This window comes from Sphaeramia orbicularis, chromosome 8 (genome assembly GCF_902148855.1).
Source record: "Sphaeramia orbicularis chromosome 8, fSphaOr1.1, whole genome shotgun sequence".
In the NCBI taxonomy this organism is placed as follows: Eukaryota; Metazoa; Chordata; class Actinopteri; order Kurtiformes; family Apogonidae; genus Sphaeramia; species Sphaeramia orbicularis.
In genome coordinates this window covers 52870492-52876491 of record NC_043964.1, presented here as the reverse complement: position 1 = coordinate 52876491, position 6000 = coordinate 52870492, and the positions used below count along the sequence as shown (strand labels likewise).

The 6000-nt window shown below is 36.8% G+C and overlaps 1 protein-coding gene across 2 annotated transcripts in view; it reads left to right on the top strand.

The window, feature by feature from the left end:
• The first annotated feature begins 346 nt into the window (after nt 1–346).
• The window catches only part of gng13b (guanine nucleotide binding protein (G protein), gamma 13b), a 43346-nt gene continuing 37692 nt past the window's right edge, over nt 347–6000 (top strand). Inside the window, exon 1 of one of the 2 annotated variants that reach the window (XM_030141034.1) lies at nt 347–826. The gene's annotated coding sequence lies outside the window, so the exon portion shown is untranslated. The remainder of the gene's footprint in view (nt 827–6000) is intronic. The other variant, XM_030141033.1, reaches the window with a different exon arrangement.

The window sequence follows — 6000 nt, the reverse complement described above, 5'->3', positions numbered from 1 at the left end:
CAACGAGGGCAAAAAAGGGTCTATTACGCACGTGCGCGCGCGTGCACACACACACACGCACACACACGCACACACACACACACACACACACACACACACACACACATAGAGTCAAGTTTAAAGACTGAAACGCATGTGTCTTCGTTTGACAGTGGTAGCCCCCCCCCCCCCTCCTGAACGGATGCACTCTGTCCACCATCCTATCCTCACGGAGCGACACAACTCCGCCTTTCCTTTCACTAATATCTCTCTCTCTCTCTCTCTCTCTCTCTCTCTTGCTCTATCACTCTCACACACGCTCACGGACACACGCACGCGCACAGACGCTCCTATATGAGGATCCCGCCGCGGACAGCCGACAGTGAACGGGCATTGAGCGGCGGAGCGCGCGCACCGGACAGACCGGCTCGTTAAGTTCTCCTCCTCATCCTTCCGCATCCTCCGCAGCTTCCAACCGAACCGAACCGGGCTCACGGGGGTTACCGCGGACCGGCAGACCGGAGCAGCCCAGACAGTGTCAGACTGGTCGTCATCGTGTCGGAGTCCACGGAGACTGCGGCTCTTATCCGTGATCTGCTCCTGCCGCTTCTGCCGTGGAGCGGATACCGACAGTGCGCACCGCCTCCCTGCCCTGAAGTGTGCACGGACATTCCATCTGCAGCTGTTTAGCTATTTTGGAGCTGGGAAATTTTAACTGAAAAAAAAAAAAAAAAAAAAACCCACTGTCGGTGTGTGTAGGCCCGGGTGTGTGTTTGTGTGTGTGCACCGGTCCGACTTAGAGAGCCAGGAAAGAGCAACAGCCTTTACCGGCGCATCCGTGAGGTAAGACACACACACACTAACACACACTAACACACACACACTAACACACACTGCACTGAACACACACTAATACACACTGAACACACACTGATTACACACTAACATATACTGAACACACACACTAACACACACTGCACTAAACACACACTAACACACTGAACACACACACTGAACATACACTGAACACACACTAACACACACTAACATACACTGAACTGAACACACACTAACACACACTAACACATACTGAATACACACTAACACACACTAACACACACACTGAACTGACCACACACTGAACATACACTAACACACACTGAACACACACTGAACTGAAAACACACTGAACACACACTAACACACACTGAACACACACCGAACACACACTCACACACACTGAACACACACTAACACACACACTGAACTGAACACACACTGAACACACACTGAACACACACTAACACACACTGAACACACACTGAACACACACTGAACTGAACACACACTAACACACACTGAACACACACTAACACACACTGAACACACACTAACACACACTGAACACACACTGAACACACACTGAACACACACTGGAGCTGGTGTCAGGAGATCCACAGCCTTTGAGCACCAACCATGAGAAAAGAGCATTTGTGATAAGCAGACTGACATCTGATCAGCCAAAAACTGGAATTATGAAAACACAGTCTTTAACCCTTTAGAGGACGCTCACAGACACACTCAGCCTTCGTACTTTCACCTTAGTGTGTTATTGGAGGACAGAACAAGACTTTATTACTTTTATGAAATTTTAAAAAAAAGTATAGTGTTGTAGAAAATCAAGGTCAAATAAATTACCATATTTGGTTCCTTTGACAGTGTATTAGGGTCACATGAGAAAATAAAAACATTTGTCACTATGAGAATAAAGTCATAAATTATTATGAGGGTTTTTTTTATAACTACAACTTTATTCTCGTAAAATTATGACTCTTTTTGTATTCGACGTTGTTCTCATAAAATTACAGGTTTTATCTCGAAAATTTTTACGACTTTAGTCTCATAGTGACACGTGTTTTTATTTTCTTATGCAGCCCTAATACACTGTCATAAGTCGCTTTTCCATTGACCCTCAAATTGCGCAAATATAACTTGGGCATAAAAATTTACCTAATGGAAAAACGACAATTTCACCAAAAGTCTCATTTTTCGATTAAAAGTTTTTGCGCTGGCCAGAGGCGGTTTTTCGGGCGTAGTGCAAGTGCCGTTTCTTATAAGTAGACTGACATCTGATCAGCCAAAAACTGGATTTATGAAAACACATAGTCATTAACCCTTTAGAGGACACTCATAGAAAAACTCAACCTTTATACTTTCAACTGTAGTGTGTTATTGGAGGAGAAAGAAGACTTTATTACTTTTGCATATATATGTATATTGTTTTGTAGAAAATCAAGGTCAAAGAAGTTACCATATTTGGTTCCTACGACGGCATATTAGGGTCACATAAGAAAAAAAAAAAACATTTGTCACTATGAGAATAAAGTCGTAAAATATCAAGATAAAAGCTGTAATTTTATGAGAATAAAGTCAAATACAAATAGAGTCATAATTTTACAAGAATAAATGTATTTATTTAAAGGGACAGTTCATATTAATTATAATGGCAAAACATTAAAATGGTAACATTATGATGGCAAAAATTAGAAATTATTCTCGAAATATTACGACTTTATTTTCATTAAAATTGAATGTTGTTTTTTTTTTTTTTTACAATTTTATTCTCTTAAAATTCCAGGTTTTATCTTGAAAATTGTACGACTTCATTCTCATAGTGACACGTGTTTCTTATAAGTAGACTGACATCTGATCAGCCAAAAACTGTATTTATGAAAACACATAGTCATTAAGCCTATATAGGACACTTACTTTTATGAAATTAAAACAAAAAAATTATTGTTTTGTAGAAAATCAAGGTCAAAGAAGTTACCACATTTGGTTCCTACGATGGCGTATTAGGGCCACATAAGAAAATAAAAACATTTGTCACTACAAGAATAAAGTCATAAAATATCAAGATAAAACCTGTAATTTTATGAGAATAAAGTTGAATACAAAACGAGTCATAAGAGTTTTACGAGAATAAATGTGTTTGTTTATTTATTTATTTAAAGGGACAGTTCATATTAACCTACATGTAAATGTTAGTCAGAGGCTATTTTCCATCCACAGTCCCTGCAGGTCTGAAGAAATAACATTATAATGGCAAAAATTACAAATAACACAATAAATTCAAAAATTAACAGCACAATGGAAGAAGTGGACATTTGGCACACATGAATGACAGTAACAAAGAACACTGAGAAGACACAGAGAAGCATCCAACCAGTGCCAACAGATCTGGTTTGTTTTCAGACACTGTTTTAGATTGTCTTTAAAAGTGTTAAATGTGGTACAGTCTCTTTTAGGTAATAGTTTGAGAATAAAGCCATAATATTACAAGCATAAAACTGTAGTTTTTAAATAAATAAATAAACTTTAGGTTCATGATGACATCAAAGCCAAGTTTAAAGTGATGTAAAATAGTTTAGTTCGTGGATGTTAAAGGATAAAAATTCATATGGAAACTTCTTTACAGTAATCATCATCATCATCATCATCATCATCATCATCATCATCATCATCATCATTATCATCATCATCATCATCATTATCATCATCATCATCTCCAAAAACGTACATTTTCCAGACATCAGGCTTTATCCTGTTCACTCCACTATGAACACAGGTAGAGAAGATGGTACAGTCTCTATGATGGACAAACTTTGACATAATAACCTTTAACTTTAATCTGACCTTTTATGAACATCTACATCACAGGTGTCAAACATGCGGCCCGGGGGCCAAATCCAGCCCGCCAAAGGGTCCAATCCGGCCCTTGGGACGAATTTGTGAAATGCAAAAATCACACTGAAGATATTAACAATCAATGGTGTCAAAATCATTTTATTTCAGGTTCCACATACAGACACATACAGTCCAATTCGATTTCAAATGGGTCAGAACCAGTAAAATATTATCATAATAACCTATAAATAATCACAACCCAAAATTTTTGCTTTGTTTTTTTTTTTTTTTTTTTTTTTTGGTGTAAAAAAGTACAATTACACGAACATGTTTACATTACAAACTATACTTTTACAAAAAACATGAATAACCTGAACAAATATGAGCAAACAGAAATGTCTTAAGAAAAATCAATGCAGTTTTACCAACATTCTGCCTGTTACTAAATGTTTTGAGCGACTGTAATGCACATAAAGTACATAAAGCACTGTGAATTGCCCTGTGTATGAACTGTGCCATACAAATACATCTGCCTTGCCTTGCCACATGTGTAAATGATAAACTGATAAAACGAGTCAGAATATTGTTAAAATTGCATTTGTTTTTCTTAAGACAAATTCAAGTTGTTGATGTTATTCCGATTTTTAAGGAAACTTTATAGATCTAAACCTGATCATAATATAATTTTACTTTTTTTACTGTTATTATTTTACTGGTCCAGCCCACTTGAGATCACAATGGGGTGAATGTGGCCCCTGAACTAAAATGAGTTTGACACCCCTGCTTTACATGATCAGTGAATTAAATAAAGGAAAATACCTGATTTTGACTGAAAAAACGTAAAATACAGAGGATGATCATGTAATAAATGGTGTTAAAGCACTTCAGAAAGGTTAAATATAGAGGGAAATGTATTTGGGAAGTGCCATAGAAGTAGCGCTGGGTCTGTATGGGTTAAGGCTGTCCGCCTCCACCCCCCCCACCATCACACCCCTCACACCGGGCCCTATGGAGCCCACGAATGTTACGTAAAACTCAGTGCACCTCCTCCTCCTCCTCTCCCTTTCTTTTCCGTCTGTGTTGGTGGCCTGAGCTGACCCTGTTTGAAGGATGCTACATGCCTACTTGTGTCTTTGAACGTCTCCTTTCACCCACACCTAGATTACAGAACTCTGATTATTTAACCCTTTAACCCCTGAGACAGGAATCCAGGAAAACATGCTGCTGTAAATTTCCTTTACTGTGTGCCTTAGGGTCCAAACAGGTGGAATAACAGAAAAAGACAAAGACAGGAGATGAAGTTTGACAGGTTTGGACTAAATAAGGCGCTAGAATGGACATCAGTTAGAGATTTAGGATGTTAAACACCAACTGTGAACTGGAACACACTGAACAACAACAAGGATCTGAATTTGGGCCCAGCAGGTTTAGTTTTGGGCTCTTTTTTTTTTTTTGTTTTTTTTATAAATCAGCGCAGCCGCTTTTTGACACCTGTTGAACTCCAAAAAACAGTTCCACAGTCAAAAAAAAGGAAAAAAATAAGCCACAAAACGTAGGAAAAAAAAACAAAATAAGCAACTAAATGAACAAAAACTAATGAAATATCTACAAAATAATAACATGAAATAGATATGCAAAAAAACCAAAAACAAAACAAAAGTATAAGCTACTAGTATTTCACTTTGACCCAGTACTTTTTGTTTTGGCTGTTTTTTTCCAAATCAGTTCAGCTGCTTTTTGACACCTGGTTGAACTCCAAAAAACAGTTACACGGTCAAAAAAAAAAAAAGAATAAAATAAGCACCAAAATGAACAAAAACAGCCAAAGTGATTAAAAAAATTAACAAAAATGAATAAAATTTTTACAAAAGAATCAATAACGTGAAAAATATGCAAAAAATGAACCAAAATGAAGTAAAAAAAAAAAAAAGAAAGAAAGAAAGAAAAAGCAAAAAAAAAAGAATTAAAAAAAAAAAAGCAGCAAGTATCTGAATTTGGTCCCAGTAGTTTTATTTTTGGGCTCTCTCTTTTTTTTTTTTTTTTTTTTTTTTTTTTTTAATAAATCAGTGCAGCTACTTTTTGACACCTGTTGAACTCCAAAAAACAGTTCCACAGTCAAAAAAAAAAGGAAAAAAAAAAAGCCACAAAACGTAGGAAAATAAACAAAATAAGCAACTAAATGAACAACAACTAATGAAATATCTACAAAATAATAAATAACATGAAAAGATATGCAAAAAAACCAAAAACAAAACAAAAGTATAAGCTACTAGTATTTCACTTTGACCGAGCACTTTTTGTTTTGGCTCTTTTTTTCCAAATCAGTTCAGCTGC